Source organism: Peromyscus californicus, unplaced genomic scaffold (assembly GCF_007827085.1).
Source record: "Peromyscus californicus insignis strain IS unplaced genomic scaffold, ASM782708v3 Scaffold_15__1_contigs__length_86483966, whole genome shotgun sequence".
NCBI classification, from domain to species: Eukaryota; Metazoa; Chordata; class Mammalia; order Rodentia; family Cricetidae; genus Peromyscus; species Peromyscus californicus.
In genome coordinates, this window is record NW_026294447.1 from 32,310,470 (window position 1) to 32,334,713 (window position 24,244).

The following is a 24,244-nucleotide window of genomic DNA, read 5'->3' on the forward strand; positions in this document are numbered from 1 at the left end:
AAGGTTCTTTTGCCCTTGCATCCTCACCAGAACTGGTTATAATTTGTATTCTTGATGTTAATCATTGTGCATAGGATGAGACTGTGACATTTTCAAAAAGGAGGCAGAGAAAACTGAAATTTTTATGTTAAGTGAAATGAATTAGACTAAGACTAATTTTCTGTATTTTATTTCATTTATAATTATTACACTGTATATATTTATTATTTTAGATATTTATTATATTTCATATATTTAAATAGTATATGTATATAGGTACAGATGTAGATCCTGAAACTACAATGGGGATCATAAGAGGGGCCATTACTGGTGAGGAGGGAGGGAGATCAATAAAGATAGAGGAGGAAAGAAAAACAGATAATGTAAAGTTTGTCTGATAAAGCATTAAAGGATCATATTATTTTATATTTACCTAAAATTTTAATGCATACACAGACAGAGGCAGACAGACAGACAAAACATACACACACACACACACACACACACACACACACACACACACACACACACACTTGAGCTGTCATGTTTCCCAAGAACCGTATGCTTGCAAAAACCCCAGTAACCAGACATGAGAAGCCTCTTTTTGAATGGGTGTATACTGTAGTTCAAAAAGCTCCCAAAACAATATAGACTATAGATGTAGCCCTTAGAGACAAACTCAATACCTTGTCTCTAAGCTGTTGAGTATGGGCCCCTATTGATGAAGACATCACATACTTAGAACACATTACTTGGATGATTTGAGCTGGATCTGACATGAAATCCTCTCTCTTGCAATCTAGCCCCTGTGAAACCAGAAAATATTATGTAAGGTGCCAAAGGAAGGAATCAATTAAACAGTCTTACCCAGCTACAACATTTTTGAACCAAAGACAATACCAGCATGACTAGATATTTATAAGATGAAATACAAGATGCTATCAAATGTCAATGATAACCAACAGAAGTCTAATTGAACTTAAAACCCACTCAACAGGAGGGAAATCATGCCTGGTACTGGAAAAGCAGCCATCTTCCTGCTGGCGGGAGACCCTTCTGTATGCTGTGAATAATGGAGACACAGGAAGAAGGGCGGAATAGGGAGTCACCAGCCAGATGCAGAGGAAGCAAGATAAGACTGTCATACTGAGAAAAGGTATCAAGTCATGTGACTAAACATAGATAAGAATTATGGGTCAATTTAAGTGTAAGAGCTAGTTAGTAATTAGTCTGAGCTACTGGCCAAGAATTTATAATTAATATAAGCCTCTGTGTGGTGATTTGGGAAACAGCTGCCAGGTATTTGGGAACTGGCAGGCGGGAGAGAACCATCCATTTACATCTTCCTGGAACTAATGAGAACAAGGACTTTAGAAAAGAGCCCACTTCTGTGCATTTGCTAGACCAGTATAAGTCCTTATCACATTCTAAATCTTATCTTTAGCTACAGGTAAGTGTAGCTACTACCCCTCACCAAAGAAGCTTCTCTTTGCAGCAAATAGAGACATCACAGAAAGCACATCTGGACATACTGTAGAAATCAACAGATGCTGAGGAGCTCAGCCCCAAAGGAACCATCTAATCTCAGATCCTTCATCTATGACTCAGAGAACATCAGAAAGAGGCAGACTAAAAGTTTTTAAGAGCAACAATACCAGACAATCTGCTGTAAAACAGTCTCTCTTAGAAATTACCACATAAACATGATGTATTGGCAATATTAATGGACATATTAGCATGGAAGGAGAAATATTTTGTGGGGTCCCACCATTGACAAAGAACTGAAGACAACTAATGACTTCTGGGAGAAGGAGAATTATCCTTTCCAGGGATAAACCTTGTTACCGGCTGTCAAAATCAGAGTGATCAGCCTTAAATCTATATATAAACAAAAGGTTAAAAGAATAAAAGATGCCAGGCGGTGGTGGCGCACGCCTTTAATCCCAGCACTCGGGAGGCAGAGGCAGGCAGATCTCTGTGAGTTCGAGGCTAGCCTGATCTACAGAGCGAGATCCAGGAAAGGCACAAAGCTACACAGAGAAACCCTGTCTCGAAAAACCAAAAAAAAAAAAAAAAAAAGACTCAGCAGATGTACCTATATAGTGTACATACATGTAATCATGCATCAATGTGTGTGTGTTTGTGTGTTTGTGTGTGTGTGTGTGTGTGTGTGTGTGTGTGTGTGTGTGTGTGTAAAATTATAAAATTAAAGTAAAAGAGGCTATCAACTTCAGAGTAGGGGTGAGGAATACAAGGGGTTGGAAGGAGGGTACCTGGGAGGGTAGGCAGGGGAGAAATTGAGGGTGGGAGATGATGTAATTATACTTCAGTTAAAAACATATTTAACAAATAAAATATAAAATGACAAAAAGGAAGAAATGAGGAAGGCAAATATCAAGGCAAGCAAGGATAGTAGCAGAGGGGGCCAGGGATGGTGGTAAGAAAAGATGCATTGAGCCAATGAGAATAAAACATGCTTCAAGTTTCCATGACAAAACCATTTATCTTCTGTTTATTTAACTAACCAATAAAAAATAAAATTGATTAAACAAAACCTTACAAAGATATAATGTTAAAGTCCAGCAGGATCACAGAAAGTAAAAACTATGCCTGGAAGAGATAAGAAAGTTTGTACAGAAAATGTGATACCTGACTTAGTTATTTATAGACTGAATGCCTTTATTTTGTCTTTGAGAATCCATTGAAAAAGAAAAGTTTATGTCATAAACACATAAGATTGAAGAGCAAGACTTGTGAAGATATGTAACGGAGGTATTGAGGAAGCTACGCTTTGCCAAGTAGATGAGCAGACCTGCTCACTGAATACATAAGAAGTCTTAATTGTGGTACTGGTATTTATCAATTCTACCATTACTATTGTTTTAATAATTATTATAATTTCCAATTACAACAATGAATATGATGCTTTTAATGACATTTAAAATATACTTCATCATTGGGCATGAGAGTGGTCTAGCTGTGACATCTGTCACCCCATTAATTTCCAGAATGGATTAAACATACCTGTTGGCTAGGAGAGTGTCATGTTCTTCAGTCACTTCTCCATATGTATATAAGGAGCTGTGCTCCCCTGATAGAACCTCCAAATAAGCTCTCAAGGAAGATTTTAAAATACAATTTGTCATCATTAACAGTAATGAATTTCTGTTTTCACATCCTAAGTAAATATAAAAACCCATGCAAATGGTATTTTTCCAGAGATGAAGATAAAGTCAGCTTTTAGAGCAGGCACTTAATAATCACTGCACTACCTGCTAAATCTCTGTTTGTTTGCCTTCATGAAGAGATTTCTTAACAGACTCTGATATTAGCAAGCAAGAAAGCAAGACATGATAAAGTAACTTTTATATTGTGAATCATAAAATACCATCATCATTTTCTCTTTTGGAAATCAAACAATTGAACTTGTCACCATACAGTGGAAAAATCAAATGATCTAATGAAGATGATTACTCTGTTGTTCTTGTTGATGGTTATTGAGGCCTGTAGAAAGGTTAAGATACAATCTTCAGTTATTCTCAAATCTTCATCTCTAGAAAGGAAACAAGTTTCAGGAGCCAGTGAGTGACAGATGTGAAGAACATGGAAGAGGATAAGAGGGGATATGACACAGAGCTGGGGAGTCTTAAAGACATATTATCCCTCTTTAGATGCTGCAAAGTGTCTCAAAGACTCAAATGAGTCACTCAGAGTGCTCCTGGAAGCTAGCTAAATGACTCAAAATTAAAGTTGTAATGCATGCAAGTCATGACCCAGACAACTGAACAACTGGAAGAAACTCCCTAATGGTAATAAATACCACCCTACAGCATGGATGTGAGAATGAGGAACAAGCATTTGGTACTGTCTTTCCCTCTGTCATATTTCTCTATGATATTGAAATTATTTTTTTTACTTTTCCAGATGTTTAAATACAGGAAGTGAACAGAAGGATCCTATAGCAAAGCTCCTAGCACAAGTCTTCTAGCAGGAATCTGTGCCAAGGTTTAAGCTAAAGATAAATGAATAAATCAGGCATCTGTCTTAGAGACAGCTTTCATAAAAGGTCAGTCTTCCAGGCCCCGGGACATTCTCCAGAGAAGGGCAGGTAGAAGGAGGCAGTTCTGCTGGGGTGGGAAGGAGTTTCCATGTTGCTGAGCTATTGAGATAAACTGCCAGGCCACATGAGACTGCAACCTTGACCAGCCAGCAAAAATCTTCTAACACTGTAGAACATTTTCTTAATTGGTGTTTGATAGGGAAGGGCCCAGACCATTGGGGGTGGGGCCATCCCTGGGCTGGTGGTTCTGGGTTCTATAAGAAAGAAGGCTGAGCAAACCATGAGGAGCAAGTTAGTAAGCAGCACCCTGTCCATGACCTCTGTATCAGCTTCCAGGTTCCTGCCCTGTTTGAACTTCTGTCCTGACTTCCTTCAATAATGAACAGTGATGCGAAAGTGTAAGCCAAGTAAACCCTTTTCTCTCCAAGTTACTATGGCCATAGTGTTTTGTTACAGCAATAGTAACCCTAATAAAGAGAGTATATTTATTTTAATTCACGTGTACAGAAGATATATGTGCATACTTGCAATTTGACAAGCAAAATGCTTTATAACAGAAAAAATATCTCAAGAAAAGTCAAATCAATTCTTAAAAAATATTAGGCAGAGTATTTGCTTTATACAAAACTAAGATAGCAAAAATATGTAAATATATAAATAACCATGTGATCCATACCTCAGGAAACATTGCAGAAAAGGGTAAATAACCAAATTCCACGCACAGAGGAACTTGAAACATGATACAGTTGACTTATCTTATATGAAATCCTGAATTTTGGAAAGAGTAATACTTTACACATACAAGCTAACAATATATGTTTTTAATAAAAAAAATATGAAATTCCTTCAATGACCTTGGGCAACAAAGATGAGTGTTAAACATGACCAAAGCCATAAATGATTATAGAAGATAAATCAGTGACATTGATAAAATTAAGTTTTACCACATTCCATCATCAAACACATCATTTTATGAGTAGAGACAGAATCCAATAACAAAGAAAAATTGTTGCAACAAACAACGAAATCTCCTATGGAAGTATACAAGTAATCCTTACAAATGCATGAAGAACAACTTACAATGAGTACTGCATTAATGATTCAATAAAGGTAGAACAGATGAGTAACACAGGAGTATTCCCAACCCTGTTACAATTTAGAGACATGGCAAATCTACAAGGGAACTTTAATTTACCATCTTTCCAATTAGAAACACTACGTGTCTATGTGTTTGTGTACACATTGCACATATATGTAGATATGTAGTCAGGTACCTAGATGATAGGTTATCTACTGTGACTGTTAATTTAGGTTCAGATTGATTGGAATGCTAGTATAGCACTGGTGAGAATACAATTATGTCCAACCCTTGGAAAATAACTTATCATTGTACACTACTAACGTAGGAATATGACATTGTCTGCAATCCAGAAATTCTTCCTACCCATAGCAATATACTTTCATGTACATGCATGTACATTAATGACTTTTCTTCTTGTTGTGACCAAATAACTAACCAGAAGAAACTTAAGGAAAGAATAATACATTTATTTAATGGTTTTTAAAAATGTATAGTACATAGTGATGACATAAGCATTGTTCAAGACTCTGGTGCCAGAATGTGACATCGCTTGCTCAAATCTACTTGGCAAAAAAACCGAGAATGCAGGTTCAGATGGCTCTCCCTTTTTCCCATCTTTGTTCATTCTGGGACTCCAGCCCCTAGGAGAGTTGTGCCCACATATATGGTGTGTCTTTCCTCCTCAGTTAATCTTCTTTGGAAAAGCTCTCGAGAAAACACAGATATTTCATATCAATCATTTACAGTCAAAATTAACCACCACAAGACATATGTCTGTATGTATGTGTGTATAAATGAACACACACAGAAGATTAACATTTGAACAGTAATAGCATTGAATTTGTATATGGGCATGTGAATGGTGAGTTGGGGAGTTGAGATATCTAATTTCAAGCATAGAGGTAAGTTAAGGCCAAGAGAGAATTCCTGCTTGCTTTTCCCACTTGGCCAAGAAAATTTGATAAACATGCAGTATATGATCGTTTCCACAATAAGATGTTAGAGGATTATTCTTTGGGACAAAAATAAGACGTATAGTAAAAGTTGGACTATATGCATAAGAAGTTTTAAAATTTGATTACTCTTTAAAATTATAAAGCAAAAGGTAATAAAAACAGTAAACTGGGTCATTTAAAAATATTTATTTTTATTGTATGTATAATAGTCTTTTGTCTGCATGCATGTTTGTGTATCACATGTGTGCCTGGTGCCTATGGAGGCCAGAAGAAAGTATTAGATCCCCTAGAACTGTGATTGCAGAGAGTTGTGAGCCACAGTGTGGGTCTGGGAAATCAAACCTGGATCCTCTGGAAGAGCAGCCAATGCCGTTTCTGCAGTCCTTTGAGTCTTTTGTCTACACAGCTTGCTCCTTTTCTCTGCTCACACATTATCTCTACTGAGAGTCCTTTCTGAGCTGTGGCTTATAAGTAGCATTCATTTTCATGTGCAGTCCCTTTTATTCATTTACTAATTGATTTCTCATTCATGGAAAGGTTTGGAAGAGGGCCAGAGAGATGGCTCAGCAAGTAATGTCACTGGTTGCCAAGCCTCATGACCTGAGTTTGATTCCTGTAAGCCACATTGCTGTGGGATGTCTTTCTGTATGCTGTGAATGTGTTACTACCATTAGCTAATAAATAAAGCTGCATTGGCCTATAGCAGGGCAGGATGGAGCCAGGCAGGAAAATCCAAGTGAGACAGTGAAAGGAGAAAAGAGAATAAGGAGAGACATCAGCCCGCTGCTCAAGGAGCAACAAGATGCCAGCAGACCAGTAAGTAATGCCACAGTCATGTGGCCACATATAGATTAATAGAAATGAATTCAGTTAAATTATAAAAGCTAGTTAGCAAGAAGCCTGGCCCATAGGCCATATAATTTGCAACTAACATTAAGCCTCTGAATAATTATTTTATAAGTGGCTGTGGGACCTCAGGGCCAGAAGGGACCAGAGAAACACTGGACCGCAGAACTGGGTGGGACCAGAAAAACATGGCTACACCACACGGTGGGAGGAGAGAGCCTACACTTCCAGTTTATCCTCTGACTCCAAAGGTAGCCTGGGCACACTCCCCCAAAATTAAAAAGTGCAATGGAAATTTAACTTCTTAAAGGACTAGTTCAAATTAAATTCAAGAAAACTTAAGTGAAATTTGAATAACTAGGGAGTCAGTCCCAAATCTGGATTTCAGGAATGTAGTATAAACAATCTGACATAAAATTGGAAAGCCACAAGTAAAATTCAGATATCAGTTCTGGAATTTAATAAAGACATAAGGAAAATCTCCTTGGTTTATTTCTAAATAATTGGGAAGCAAATTAGAAATAAGGCATACCACAAATGCAAAAGCCCATTTAAGTATACAAAGGGACAAAGTGACCAGGCTGCCTCTGCTGCAATTTGAAGGGAATTAAGCTTGCAGAAGCTGACCAGCCAGTACTGTAGAGAAGTCCAGTCTATTCCCAGATCTCCTAAAATGTGCTTGATTACATGGTTATCCGTATCATTTTCTTTCTAAACCTGACAAGTAAGAACCCATTTCAGTTTTCACAATAGCCAAATTGCTCTCCCCAGATATATTTTGCAACTATTAAATTAAACAGCCTTCCATTAGCAGATCTGACTCAGAAGCCTAAGTACTCAGAAGGGAAGACAGCAGAAAATAATAACGGATGCAGCATCATTTCCATTTCCAAAGACAGATAATCAGACATCAATTTGGACTTTTTCTTCTACAAACACCAAAACTAGAAAATTCGTTCCCCCTTCATTGCTCAAAACAACCTTAAGTTTGAAGTGAATTCTCCTTTTGACTCTTATAAGAGTAGAAATTTCCCCACAAAGTGCCATTGTAAATAATATGTTTATTTTACTTTATGCATAGTAAAATTATGGATAGAATTCTCAATAATAATTTGTAAAACAGAAATGCATGATATAGAAAAAATAATACCTTGTATATCTGTATATATGTAATATCAATGAATTTATTACCTATCATGGAAAAAAAGTGTGAAAAGGTTAAGGATCACTCATGTAACCTTGAAACCAATCATGCATATAATAATCTAACAATTTTAAAATCAGTTCTTAAATTTCAAATCTTAAAACTCAAAGCGCTCATTAATTTTCAGTTTTTCTTAATAAATAATACAACTGCTTTTAAAACCTACATGTAGAAATCACTGAAGTAAAAGTGGTTGCTACTTCATTTTGATTTTTATGTCTGATTTATCTTTATTAATTCACATTAACGCTCACTTTTTTATTATATTTAACATATACAAAAGTTATGACATGCAATTATTATTATTTTATTTTTTTATTTTATAAATTAATTTAATTTTACATATCAGACACGGATTCCCCTGTCCTCCCCCCCCCCCCCCCCCCCCGCCTTCCTCCCAGCCTACCCCCCATTCCCATCTCCTCCAGGGCAAAGACTCCCCTGGGGATTCAGCTCAGCCTGGTAGATTCAGTCCAGGCAGGTCCAGTCCCCTCCTCCCAGACTGAGGGAAGTGTCCCTGCATAAGCCCCAGGTTCCAAACAGCCAGCTCATGCATTAAGGACAGGTCCCGGTCCCACTGCCTGGGTGCCTCCCAAACAGTTCAAGCTTATCAACTGTCTCACTTATCCAGAGGGCCTGATCCAGTTGAGGCTCCTCAGCTATTGGTTCATAGTTCATGTGTTTCCGTTCGTTTGGCTATTTGTCCCTGTGCTTTTTTCAATCATGGTCTCAACAATTCTCGCTCATACAAACCCTCTTCTTTCTTGCCAATTGGACTCCTGGAGCTCCATCTGGGGCCTGGCCATGGATCTCTGCATCAGTTCCCTCAGTCATTGGATGGGGTTTCTAGCACGACAATTAGGGTATTTGGCCAGAGTAGATCACCAGTACTCTATCACCAGAGTAGGTCAGTTCGGGCTTAAGGAATTGCTCAACATCCCTAATTATCAGGGAAATGCAAATCAAAATGACTCTGAGATACCACCTTACGACTTTCAAAATGGCTCTTGAAGAAAGAGACTGGCCGTGGATCTCTGCATCCGCTTCCATCAGTCATTGGATGAGATTTCTAGCACGATAGTTAGGGTGTTTGGCCATCCTATCACCAGAGTAGGTCAGTTAGGGCTTTCTCTCAACCATTGCCAGTAGTCTATTGTGGAGGTATCTTTGTGGATTTCTGGGGACCTCTCTAGCACTTTGCTTCTTCCTATTTCCATGTGGTCTTCATTTATCATGGTCTCTTATTCCTTGTTCTCCCTCTCTGTTCTTGATCCAGCTGGGATCTCTCGCTCCCCTAAGCTCTCTTTCCCTCGACCCATGCCCTTCATTACCCCCACTCACGTCTAGGTTGCTCATGTAGATCTCATCCATTTCTCTGTCATTGGGCGATCCCTGTGTCTTTCTTAGGGTCCTGTTTTCTGGGTAGCCTCCCTGGAGTTGTGAGTAGCAGTCTAGTCATCTTTGTTTTATATCTAGTATCCTCCTATGAGTGAGTATATACCATGTTTGTCTTTCTGAGTCAGGGTTACCTCACTCAGAATGATTTTTTTCTAGATCCATCCATTTGCCTGCAAACCTCATGATGTCATTGTTTTTCTCTGCTGAGTAGTACTCCATTGTGTATATGTACCACATTTTATTTATCCATTCTTCAGTTGAAGGGCATCTAGGTTGTTTCCAGGTTCTGGCTATTACAAATTACCACCTTACACCCGTCAGAATGGCTAAGATCAAAAACACTGCAGATAGCTTATGCTGGAGAGGATGTGGAGCAAGGGGTACTCTCCTCCACTGCTGGTGGGAATGCAAGCTTGTACAGCCACTTTGGAAATCAATATGGCGCTTTCTTAGAAAATTGGGAATCAATCTCCCCCAAGACCCAGCTATACCACTCTTGGGCACATTCCCAAGGAATGCTCAATCATACCACAAGGACACTTACTTGCTCAGCTATGTTCATATCAGCATTGTTTGTAATAGACATGCAATTATTATTTAATTCAGCAGTGCAGACAAAGTGATTTCAGGAAGCATACATCCTCATGTTTTCAAGATCCTCTACGACATTTACCATGCAAATCAAACAACCCTGCATCCCTACTGTACCCTCGTTTAGTTCATCATCCTTCCAGTCCTTTGAAGAGCTTTCTCTTTGTAAAACCAATAGTAGGCAAATTTTAAAGACTTAACCACAGAATATGGAGATTTAGTAATTAACGGGTCACATTGTCTTTCACACCCATGATATGTGACAAACTACCACACACTTGATAAATTTATTAGATTTATTTTTTTATGAGTCCACTCAGACAAATATATGAATGTTATATGGTAGAGGATGGAATGTAGCAAAAACCAGAGCTGTTAATTGCCTAACTAGGTTTTGATTATTCTTTCCTTTGAAGAGAGTGAAAAATCTTCATTTCCTTACACTTCAGGCTAAGTGCAACAATTTAAAAGCTTTTGCTTCTCATTAAGTGACAGATATTAGAAAAGGGAGTATGCATTTAATAGTATCATTATGTTCTCCCTGTTGTATATCCAAGATGGAATCATGGAAAATTTGAAACTAATAACACACTCAAAGACTTAAAATAACTTCTAATGGCAGATAATACTTTCCATTCCTGAATGAGTATAAATGAGGAACACAGACCAGCATGATGTGCTTTATACTCTCACGCTGTTTCCCTAATCTGTCGTAACTCCAATAGCCTTAAGTAAAAGTAAGTCATGATGCTTTTTATGTTGGCATAAAAAGCTTCTCACCCAAATGAGGCATCCCTCCCTCAGCTTTAACTATCAGACCGGGGTGCTATAACTCCTAAATGACAAAAACTGTTAGTGTTTGCAACTGTTAAGAACCAAAATCAATAGACGCATATTAAGTTGCGACAAATGGCTAGGGTAAATTACAATTGTCGCCATATGGTATTGAATTTGCTTCATGCTTAAGAGTTGGCAGTTAATTGGATCAATAAGAAAAGCTAAGGAATTACAGTGAAATTTGACAGATAATTACTTTTCATCCCATTTTAAAGCACATTGCAAAAAACCTTATCAAATACTAATTCCTTATAAAATTTAGTTTAAAAAAAGAAAATTAAAAGGAAATATCTTTTTAAATATAAATTATTTATGGGACTTCTTAAGTTTTTAGAGCAGGATCAGGAATTAACAAGCAGTCATTTTAGCCAGGTGATGGTGTTTAGTCGATACATGTTCAATTTTGGAATCTCCCTGCAAAGAAGCTCATAAATTATTTACTAGCAAATAGTGACGTTTTTATAATAAGTCAATCCATTATTCCATGAAAACTGAAATTTAGAAAACAAAGTCATTGAAATAATATAATATTTAACTTATCTGTCTTCCATGCTACTTAATATTACTGCTTTAAATCTTAATGGTCACATAAATGAAATAAACAAAGCAGAAAGAGGAGAAAGAACTCAGTCATGGATGGGTTCTGTCTCTACAGTCAGGGCACCCTCTAACATCCATCATTCACTGTAATGAGATGTATTAACAGAGCACGGATTCACAAGTGATTGGTAACATACACGATTCATGGATGTGCTAGTGCTGTGCAAAGCACTGTGAATGATCTCATTTGTCATATATATTTTTTGATAAATACTTGTTATTCCCACTTTACAAATAAGCAAGGTGGTGATTGGAACAGAAAGGTAGGGTTCTAAGGCAGAGGAGTAAAAAATTAATGACACAGAGCCCAAGACCTCCTTATTAAAAGTCTTTAGCCACTGAGCAAGAGTTACCATAACTCACTGGATTCCACTCAGGATATTTAAGAGCAAACATTTCAAAACCCAGTCTTAATTAGTGCTCTCACTTAATTCTCACATTCCTATATGTGAATTTTGTCTTTCTGCTCTAACTGATCCCTTTCAAAGTTGAACATAGTAGCTCACACTGGTATCCAGGCACTAAAAGGGCTGAGACTGGAGGATAACTACAAGTCAAAGACCAGCCTAGGCTAAACAGTAAGCTCCAGACTAGCCTAGGCTGGAGTGTGGGATACCGTGAAAACAAAAAGATAATCAAAATACAGGAAACATGTTACATGTGATTTTGTGACTTCTTTCTGCTGTCCCTTGTGTTCAGTGTATAGCACACATTTGGTGCCTGGTTTTTAAGTGTGTCGTTGTATAACCCAGTGATATATTAATAGTTAACAGTAGCTGCTCTTATGGAAAATCACTAGCATTAGCCTAAGTTAAAACAGTTTTACAAATCATATAACTTCTAAATTTGTCCTTCATGACTATCCTAAACCTTATATTTTCTAATGAAAACAAAAAATATTTCCCTTCCTTGATAATATAAACAGGAAAAAAAGCCAGTAAGTATTTGCTTATTCACAAGAATAATAACCTAATCTGAGGATAACTACAAGAAGCATCAGTTCAATAAATAAATTGATATATAAACTGCATATTATATACCCAGACAATGGCAACCATATTCATTGCTAAAGAAAAATGAGCTATTAAGGCATGAAAATCCATGAGGGAATTGAAATGCATTTTCCTAGATGATAGAAAAACAACTGAAAAGGCTGAATACTGAATGATTATATCCATGTTATTTTTTTCTGTTAAAAGAAAGCTCTGGAGATATTGAAAAATATCAGTGGTTGTCAGGGCTTAGGAGAGAGGAAGGAGTAAATTGATACAGACTAAAGAAAGATTATTCAGTAATGAATGGTCCTGTGTATTCTAATGGTGGATATATTTTATTCATTGGGAGAACCTATTACAGGGCACAAGCCCAGGAGTGAACTCCAAGCAAAATATGGTCTCTGGGAAATGATGACGTGTAAGGGTGGTTCAGCAAATGTAACAAGGATTCTACTCTACACAAGAATAATAAAAGGACTCTACATGTGTAGGGACAACATGCTTTTCTTTCAATGTTTCTGTGAACATAAAACTTTTCTAAACTTGATCAAATTTAAAGTCTATTTTTGTTTACTCATCTCTGTATGTAGACGTCTGTGTGTGTGAATGTGAACATTTGTGTGCAGGTATGTGCATCTCCGTGCAAGTGGGAAGTCAGAGGAGGACATCTGTTGTCCTTCTTTATCATTCTCCTCCTAGTCATCTGATGCAAGGTTTTCCAGTGGAACCTGGGCTTGTGAACCAGCTGGGCAGGAAACAAATAAGCTACGGTGACCTTTCTGTCTCTGCCTCACTCTGAGCTGTGGTTCCAGACTAGCATTTGCAAGGATGCAGGGATTTTTAGGTGGGTCCTGGAACTCAAACTCTGGTCCTCATGCTTGAAAAGCAATTACTCCTAACTACTAACTCATCTCTCTAGCCCTCAGTCTTTTGTTTCTTTGTTTTAAGAACATTATACTCCTTGTCTAGTTTTCACTTCCCCCCTTTTCTCAAAATAGTCATCTGCTTTATTTATCTACTTTCCCTTTATCATTCATTCTTTCTTCCAAAGACTTCTCATTTTACTCCTGCCGTTTCTCTACTCTGTCCCTAACCTGGTAACTATGGTAGGATTAAAATATATTTTAAGTAAATAACCTTACATTAAAACATGTGGGTACTTATGAAGCTAGTGATAACTATAGGTTCACAAAACCTAGAAATATGAAAAAAATGCCTATATCAATTTTTCTTTGTTTAAATATTTGCCGTGCATAGCAAGTAGTAAAGATGAAAAGGTATGAAATTAATACAGGATGTCATTAGGAAGGTGAACCACGCACGGCTTCCCCCAGCTTTCCTGCCAGCTAGTACTTTAGAGAAATTCTTTAAAGAGCAAGATACAAGCTAACGAAGCTTCTTCTGTTTCTCCATGCCTTCTGCCAGAGCTATCAGATGGCTCGGGATTATCCGACTAACTGCAACCTAAGGTATTGTGAGGTTCTCTTCCCATTCTTTCCTAACGGCTTGGGGGAAGAGGCTCTAGCTCTTCATTCCTTCTCCCTAGATATGTATTCCAAAGTTTACACAGAAAAGGAAAAAGAGCCCTAGTCAAGCAGAAATAAGGTTAAGGTTGACACTTATGAAGCTTTTGTTTTTATTCCTGTTTCTCATGTCTACTTAGCTGCTCCATAGTTCATAGGAGGGGAGAAGAGTTAACTCAGCAGTTTGAAATCTCAAAGCAAGAAGATTGTTGGGGGGCTTTTTTAAAAGTCAGTACTCAGTTATATACAAAGGGATTTCTACTTGTGCCACTCAGACCAAAGTCTTGTGTGTGCCATATCCCCGTGAAAGAAAAGTCTCACTAACTTATAAAACTTCCAACGACTTTTTCAGCCTCCCTGCCTTGGGGCACTGACTGGATCATCTCTGAAACATTGCTTTCTATAGAAAATGTTTATACTAAGTGGGATTGTGTGGTTGTGTATCTCAGTAATAGAGCTCTTGCCCAGTATATTGGGCCCCCATTTGGATCTCCATCACAGAAGAAAAGCTACATATGTAACTGGTGTGAAGAGCAAAGAGATTTGGCACAAGCTTGCAGAGTCTAATCTGTTTTGGGAGGACTGTGGAGAGGCACAGGGGCTCTCCAAAGCTACTTACTGCAATATCCTATTTCTTTAACCTGTTGCTAAGATTTATGAGTAGTACAGAAATATTATAAAAATAACCAATCCTCATTGTGAATCTGAAATATGTGAGAGAAAAATTCTGTGTGGTGTTTAGCTGTTAAATCTGGATAGAATTAGACAGAAAGCAACATATATTCCAGGTAAAAAATTTTTATAGTCCCTCACATCAGCATGAGCCTTGTGAATAGAAACATCACTGGTGCTGTTTGTGATGTGATATCTGTGATGAGTGGTCATCTAACTAGAGGGGTAAAGTGCTGTTAGAGTCTGGCTTTTCCAGATACTTAATTGAACCAAAATGATGTGTGGAGGGTAGTTTCTCATTATAGGAAATGAAATGGAGGGGAGCAAGTGAAGCAGAGTTCAAGACAGCAGGAGATAAAAGGCATGAAGAACTACTGAGCCAGAAAGGGGAATTGAAACAGACCTGATGTAGCACTAATCATTAGCTAGTGGAGTAATGAGCTAGGGAGGAGATGGGGCTTTAGTTATGGCCCAACAAATGGAAATGGGAGCTTTCCAGATGTTCCATATGGTCTGTAATTCAAAGGCTTTGTGCCTTCAGGTCAGATTTTTCAAACAGATAACAGATGTAGGAAAGACTTGGGATTTTATGCACACACCATGATAGTTAGCTTTCAAAATCTCAAGGCTTGCATGTAAACTCCTCATATAAGAAGAGCAGGCTTAAAATAAAGCCCATCAGACCTCAGGCAGAATTCCAATGAGAAAAAAAAAAAAGAGTGCCAGGTTAATAATAGCTTTCTTTTTACATCCCAATTCAAATGCTGCAGAAAGCATTAGGGATTTTAACACGACAGCACCAATTCAAGAACTATGGGGGTTCAAAAGAACATTTCTTGCCAAATGGCATTTTTGCTAAAGAAAATAAGTCAAAGACCTTGATATTGGGAGAATAATTGTACATATAGTTAAGCACAATATTCAACACATAAAAATATAAATTTTATCTTGACTGGAACAGAAATTTTCTCGTTGTAATTAAATTCTCATCATTCTTTTAAACTTCAGAACCAAGGCACTTATGACATCTTAAGAAACACATTTTAAATGACTAAATGAACCCTGATAAGGTCCGATGTGGTTCAGCAGCATGACGTGGATATGAATGCCTCCTCCATGTGGCTTGACAGTGAGGGGAAAGAAATAATAAATACATGTAAATAAATATAGCTCACTTATATATTTCAGGTTTTTTGAGGTAGTTTGCAGTAGTTCACACTGCTTTACTAGATAAATAAATGTTATCTTTGGTGATTTAGGTACCTAGATTTGGGGGAAAATAGCATAATCTTCTTTGGGCTTCAGCATGGAAAGTTAGTATCCAAAACAATTTGCTGTGCAGTTTCTTATAAAGATCTCTGTTTAGATTTCTGCTGGTTTGGTCCCCTTGAGAATATGAATTAGGGCTGCTGAGATGGTTCAACAGGTCAAGGAATGTGCCACTAAGCCTGAGGACCTGAGTGGAATCCCTCAGACCCATATGGTAGAGGGACAGAACCCACTCCTACAGCTTCCTTCTGACTTACATGCATCTACACTGTGACATCACAACTCCCCAACCAAATACACAAATGAATAAATGATAAAAATTTAATTTTCTAAAAACAGAAAAGAATCTGACTTCTCATCTAATACTTGAAGGAAATTATAAGGATATCAATGGTGTATGCTTATAAACTACATAATAGACAATGAAAATGTGAAGACAGTGCCTCTACCCAATTCTGGACTTAAGTGACTTTTTCCTTTCCCTGAAATGACAAATTCTGGTGATATCTAACAATTAGAACTTACACTTTCAGTTTTCTTAAAGCATACAAGGTTAAAATATTCACATCTGCTTTTTGTAAAACTAATTCTTTTTGAGATTTCTGTATAAATGAATAGCTTATTTCTATTAAACCTCTCCAGAGAATGTTAAAGCACCAAGGGAAGGATATCTCAACCTTTGTTCAAATAAGATCTTTGCTACGCATTTTAGGTGGTTATTTCAGTTAATTGAATCATCAGAACCTTACATAGAGGCTACCACCACCATCTGTTATAGCAAGCTATAAAAAATACAGCAGCACGCAATGCCCCCAAGCTTATCCTAGAATGTCCACATCTTCCACTAAACGTAATTCTATCTGAGACAAAAAGCCCTGGACCTCTTCTCCTATGTAATCTTTTCCTTTCCTTACTTTTTGCCAGCCAAGAGGGAGACTGTTGCAATTTCTGCTTTAGGATCTTCTCTTATCTCAAAGTAATTCTAGTCTTGCTCAGTCTGTTTGTACAAAAGCACATTAGGTATAAAATGAAGTGTGTGTAGTTCTTATTGATGTTTTCATTGCCCATGGCTCTCTGGTTGAAGCCTTTCTGTGTCAAATTTAATCTTCATCCCCAATGACTTTCAGGGAGAACTTGCATATTAATGCTTGGTCAAGGTCAAGGTCAGCAGAAATTTTCTCATCTGAACACTTTATTCACAGCACTGTAGATTCAGGATGACTTCTGTTTTTCCCTTATTTTCTTTTGCCTCAGTGGTTTAAAACTATAGACGGCGAATATATCCAAGAAACTGTGAATAGAAACTCAAATGTTCTTAAGCTTAGATAGTGTTTGGGATTGGAACACTGCCATTAGTACTAACTAAGTCTGGCTTACAGTCAAATACCTCAACAGCCTAAGATCTTGGATACATTTGTTCTAATTTTCTTTAAGTTTCTCTTTTCTCTTTTTGGTGTTCTGCTGTCTCATACGGCAACATCAGTGATTCTAGAATAACATTCATTGGAACAGAGAAGAGTGGATGATTTAAGTAGGGTTGTAAAACAGTGTCTCAGTTTTCACTCTTTGCAGAATCAGCTACAGAAGCACCATCCATGTATAAGCATTTTTCATTTTTATGTAATTAAAATAAAATTATATCTTTTCTTCCCTCTCTTTTCTCCCTCTTACTACTTCCATGTCCACACCGTTCCCCAGTTCCCTCCCAACTTCACAGCCTCTTCCTCTTTAACCATTGTTACATGTAAACCATATAAACACAACGCACTGTATATGTTTCTAGGACTGACCTCCTGATACTGTATAATGAAATCAGAAAGCTCATCTCTGGAGAAGACAAATTCTCCCCCTCTCGGTGGCTGTTAATTGCTTATGGCTCTTCACCTAGGCATGGGGCCCTGTGAAATATCTCCATGCACATTGTTATGTCAACTGCTGCTGTATTTGATCAAGTCTCTTTTAGGCAGTCATGTAAAACTTCATTGGTGTAGCTTCCCTGCCATAGCTAGCAAAATCACATGGTCTCACAGCAGACTTCCTGTCCTCTGTCTTTTATAATCCTTCACTTTTTTTTTCAGTGTTCCCTGAGCCCTAAGTATAGGGGTTGTGTTGTCGATGTCTTAACTGGGATTGAGCACCCAATGGTCAGTTGTTCTCTGCAGTTGTTTCTTTCTGTCATCGTCTCTGCCACAAAAAGAAGCTACTTTGATGAAGGGTGACATTTACGTTGGTCTGTGGGTATAAGGATAAGTCTTTAGAATGCAGTTTGGAAATATACCGCTTTAGGAAAGTGAGAATAGTAGATTCTGCTCTAAGATCTAGGCTCTCACTTGTCATTTGTAGTTGTCTAGGTTTACAGTACCAGACAGGATGTCCCTCCTGTTTAGTGGCCCTTGAGACCAATTAGACAGTTGTGGTTATCAGCAAGACAAAAGTGTTACTATTACACCTTTAGGAATATCTTGCCACCTTGCTCATTGCTGTGGTTCATCAGTAACACAGCTGGCTGGGTAGGACTATTGATTCCTTTCCTCCTTTACAAATCGCATATCACCTTCTTGTGTCATTACAGCAAATCTTCCAGGAGGAGGTTTTTCAGGTCAGAAGTAGTTCAAATCCTATGAATTCTACATATAATTTGTATGGTGTCTTCAGCAACAGGGACTTGCTCTTCACTGCCTGTGAACTGGGCACATCGTCAGTAGAGAAGGGAGTGACTTCAGTGCACCTCTTGCACTTATGTCATGAACTCCAAAGAGATCACTGACTTGAGTACAGGAAAGAGCACTTAGGATTTTACAAATCATGTCATCACATTTGTAACCTTAAATTTTAAGTTAAAGGCTTCTGGAAAGACAGTTACAGAACAGGAGGAACTCTGCCAGCTAACTATTGGCAAAGAATTATCCAGAACACATAAAATCTCAAACTACAATACCAAAAGAAAAGAAAGTACAATAATAATTGGAGTCATGAACTGAATACCATTCAAATGACAAAATAAAACCATGAAAAGACTACAGCAACAACTCTGTTGCTTCTGTCATGAATAATGCAATATGCAAATGAAGCTGAGCTATGTGCTCTGTGAAGAACTACTCCAGGTAGAAGAGGAATTACAATGAGAAAAAGAAATGCTAATGCTGTCATCACCATTAGCCTCTGAAATGGTAGGATAAATGACTTGGGGGAGGTGGGCTGGTATAGGAGGTGAATGTGTTGACTTATCATTTCCTAGAGCAGGTGGAAAAATAAGCACAAATTAGAAGGAGCCCATCTTAGGATCCAAAAGCTTAGAACCATTTGGAGAATTAGCAATTAGAGTGAGGTAGAAATAAGACAACCCACAGAATCAACCTAAAATTTCAATGGACTGGGAAATTCAAGATTCATGGCCATGCTTTCCTTGTGAACAGCATATCAAAAGAGAGATCACCATGTCAGGATGCATCTATGTAGAAACACTACACTTGTACAACTCACATGAAATATTAATTCAACAACTATTTTTCAATCTGTGTGAAAGGATCCACAAATTACACCAAGTAACCAATCACCCAAGACATCTACAAGATCAATTCTGCTCTATGAATACTTTCATTAAGCCTTAATGCCAGATATTACTATGTTTATTTTCATTATTTAGGCATTGACATTTGTGAAATGGTATTGGCTCATTGTTTTAACCCAATACAATCTTTTCCAAATTGAAATACATGTACATACATGCATGTATATATGCATATATACGTCAACACAGACATATATATGTACTCTCCTGTGAATGAGATTAGTGGACATGATAAATAAAAGCCCGAGAGATCCCTTGTCCCTTCCAGCATGTGAAAGCACAGAGGGAAGGAAGTGGGCCCATACCATATATGTAATAGATAGGTGCCTTGGACTTTGACACTTCAGAATTTTGCAAATTAATTCACGATTATGTAAGATACTCAGTCTACAGCACTTTCCTATAGCAGCCCAAACCTACTCAGGCATTCATCTTCAAACCAACATTATGTTTATTATTATTTTTCAAAGCCATTTATGTTTGTTTTGAATAGAAGTGTTTTCCAACATGTCATCACTAAAGCAATACTAAAATGCTTCTTCTTGGCAAGCACTTCCATTAAGAACTATTCCAAGAATTCAATTTGTAGAAAAAATCATGAACATTTATATTAACATGGAATGTTATTAAGTATTATTTTTAAAATGTATTAAGTATCACTTTTAAAATGTTACAACTAGGTGTCACTATATACATCCAAGAGAACCTGCCTTAGATCCCTACTAACACTGTGACTTTCTAAGACTTTGTAAGTTAGAAGACTAATAAGACTCAGAGTCTTATTAGTCTTTCATTAAACACATTTTCAAACTTTACTTGTATATTTTTCATTAGGTAATTTTTTGGGCACTTAGTTAACTTCTTTTATTATTTTTCTGCTAAAATAACTTCAATTGTTATAATATAAATACTTGATCAATACATTGTGATATAAACATACTTTTCTGGGCTTATCCTGCTTTCACATCTTTTTTGCTTATAAAAATATTATAAACATATTTATACACATAGACAATACAATCTATGATTTGTTGTTGTTTCTTTTCTCAATATTTCAGTTGATGCTATCTTAAAGGCCAAAAAAGTGAATGTTTCTTCTTTGTAAAATACATTATTAGTATTTTATCAAAAAAGTATAACTGAATATGTTTGTGTGTTACAATGTGGTGTTTTCAAAAATATACAATGTTCTAAATGAAGTAATATATTCATCACCTTATTTATATGCATATATGACATGAAATTCAGTCTTTCAATTTTATAGTATTTCATTGTTAACAATAGTAAATGTGCTATGCAATGGACCTCAAAATCTTTTCTTCTTGAGTATCTGAAACTTACAAATGTTTATCAATAATTTTCTACTCCCACCCTCTCTACTCTGAATGCCATTATTTTACTTTTTGGTCTGAGTTCAATTTGGTTCATTCTACAGACAATTGTGATCATGTATTTACTTTTCTGCCTGGCTTTCTTTATATAATGTAGTGTTCCCAAGATTCTCCCATTGTTTTCAAAATGGTGAAATACATCATTGGTTTTAAGGCAGACACTTTAACTAAGAGGATAGATACATTAGAAATTAGATAGCATATTTATGTTGAATTAATTTTTGTCAAAGTTGTCCATAATACATGATGGAAAAATACAGTATCTCTAGTGAATGATGTTGGGGAAATAGGATACTCACATGTAGAGAAAGGAATCTGACCCTTGACCTATACCATATATCAAAAGTCAACCAACAATAGGTTAAAGTATAAATTACAATTCATAAAACCACAAAACTTTAGAAGAAAACATAGTGGAAATTTTTCACATTCATCTGAACAATAATTTTTGGATATGACATAAAAACAGGTAAGAAAACCAAAACAGACAAACAAAACAACATCAAGCTATAAAATTTCTATAAAGGAACTAATTTATAAAGTGAAGAGATCAATCACCAAATAGATTTCCATAAACTATGTATTTTATATGGATATAATGCCTGAAATACATAAGAAACAAATAATTCAACTGTGAACAAACTACTTTAAACCTAACAAAGGACTTGAACTAACATTTTTCAGGAGGCCATATTCAATAGATTGACAGGTACACAAAAATGTTGAGCATTACTAATTATCAGTGAAGTATAAATTAAAATCACAATGAGATAATACTCCATAGATAATATGATGGTGCTGGGGGATGTCTTTCTGTATGCTGTGAATATATGCTGTTCCCATTGTTAAATAATTAAGCTGCTTTGGTCTATGGCAAGGCAGCTTAGAGGTAGGTGGAAAATCCAAGGAAAGAGACAGGAAAGAAAAAGGCAGAGTCTGGAGACATACCAGACTGCCACCCCAAAGAGCAACATGCCAGTAGACTGGTAATGCCACAAAACACATGGCAAAACATAGATTAATAGAAATAGGTTAATTTCAGATATAAGAGCTAGCTAACAAGAGATCTGCCATGGGCCATACAGTTTGTAAATAATATAAGCCTCTGTGTGCTTACTTGAGTCCCAGTGCTGCAGGACCAAGGGTAAGAGAGATTTGTCTGGACTGCAAAGGGACCGGATGGGACCCGAGAAACATAAAATTACACGATGGCTTCTGTTCAAAAGGTAAAAGTACAGTGCTAGAAAGGTTAAAAAAAAAAGAAAAAGAAAAATGAAACGTCTTCTCAGACATTACTGGCAGGAATGTGAGATTGCCCAGTGATTATAGAAAACAGTATGTTTTCTCAAACAAATAAAACTGCAAGTAACCATAAGATCTACTAATCCTATTCAAATGTATATACCAAAGCAAATGAATTTGGTATGTCAAAAGGATCTCTGCACTCTAGAATTTATGGCTATATCTACAACACTCAAGAAATGACAAAACCAATGAGTCTCTCTGTGTACCTGTGTATGTGCACAGAATAATATTCAGTCTTAAAAATTAAGAACAATCTCCTTTTTACAATTTTTTAAGAATAAGTCATTAAACATTAAAAAATTTACTTGTAACATCTCCCTATCTCTGGTCTTTCCACTTATAATTTAGTATTTCATCCACAGAGGTATGAATTACATTTTGGTTTGTAGTATGGAATATAATTTTATAAGTAATCATATATCTTCACATTATCTGTTCAGTGTCATATTGTCATTATTTATTTGGTTACCTATTTTGATAATATTTATTAATTTAAGGTTGAGTTGATCTTAATTCCTATTTTTAGTAAGTAAATTTAACTCACACCTTTTGTCAAAACAGATATAATTCTCACATAAATTTTTATTACTTAGTCATTATTTTCTTGCTTTATTTTTAACCCTTTAATTATGGATTATTCTCTGAAATAATTTTCTTTTACTTCCTTTAGAGTTCTTTTAATGGCAAAACATAGAAAACCTATGGTCTCCTCTTTTCTGAAGTGATATTGTCACTTGCTTTTAATATCATAACATTCTCTCTTTCCATTTTCTTTATAGTACAAAATAAAACCTCTTCATATTTATTTGGACTAAATTTCTTCTTTGATGAGTATCAATAATAAGTATGTTCTGTTTTATTCCACAATCTGGTGTGCCTTTCAAATAAATGCCTCCTCTCCTTCCAAGTACTTCTGGTGCAAAGTGAAGTGCCTGGCCTCATCTGAACAGCGCCACCTGCTGGTCTGAGCTTCACAAGGCTTTGCTTTGAAGACTAACGCAAACCGCAGGAAGATTTAGCATTTCTCTCACCTAAGTCTGTTTATGTTTGTACTATTAGCTCTCACCATTTTCTTGTTCGAGAAAATGTCACCCACTTTCATATTAGTTATGACATGAATACTGAATCCTTGGAATTAAAATTCGAGCGAAGATCCTTAATTGAATCAGGTGTAATTACAGAAGCCTCGTTTTTTTTCACTAGTTACATGAAATGTCTATCATTATCTTCTCAGATTCAGGTCTGTAATTAAAGTAAGGTGTGATATTAAAGGTAGGAATCGATTACATTGCAAAAGAATTACAAATAGAAATAAAATCCATTAGCTCAATTCAAATGTTGCTTGACGGCAGTATATGAAGAAAGAATTTACATAAAACTTTAAAGATATAAATCTAGGAAAGGTAGCTTAAATCAGAAGTTAAGTTTTCCAAGAATCAAACCTCCCATCTCTTCCTTTTAAGACTAGTCTGGAAACAGTGGCCCTGCCTAGACAGTTAACTCCTTGGAGAGCTGTGTCAGACCAGCTTTATTCTACAGTGCTGATCGATGCATAGCCCCTAAACATCCCACGATGAACTAAAGATTCATCAGAAAAGGCCGATTTCTAGAATCAAAATCATTAGAACCCAACATAAAGTGCAGATGTTGAGTTCATCTCAATGATAGCACTGTTCTTTCAACTTTGATTTTAAGACACCTTACTATTCCAGACACAGATTATCAATATGGCCTTCAAAATTGAAATATAAAATTCCCTTGGGTCTTGGGAAAAATAACCTGTTGATTTAGAAGTTTTGTGTGGCATTTCCTGATATTATCCATAAAATAAATTCAACATAATACTTTCCAGTATCTAATCCTCGTGCTGTTAAAAATCATACCCACACAAGATGTACCACCTAAAAATATGGCTCCCTAAATATTTGGAATTATTCTTACATCGATTCTTTTTTTTTGTATGTGT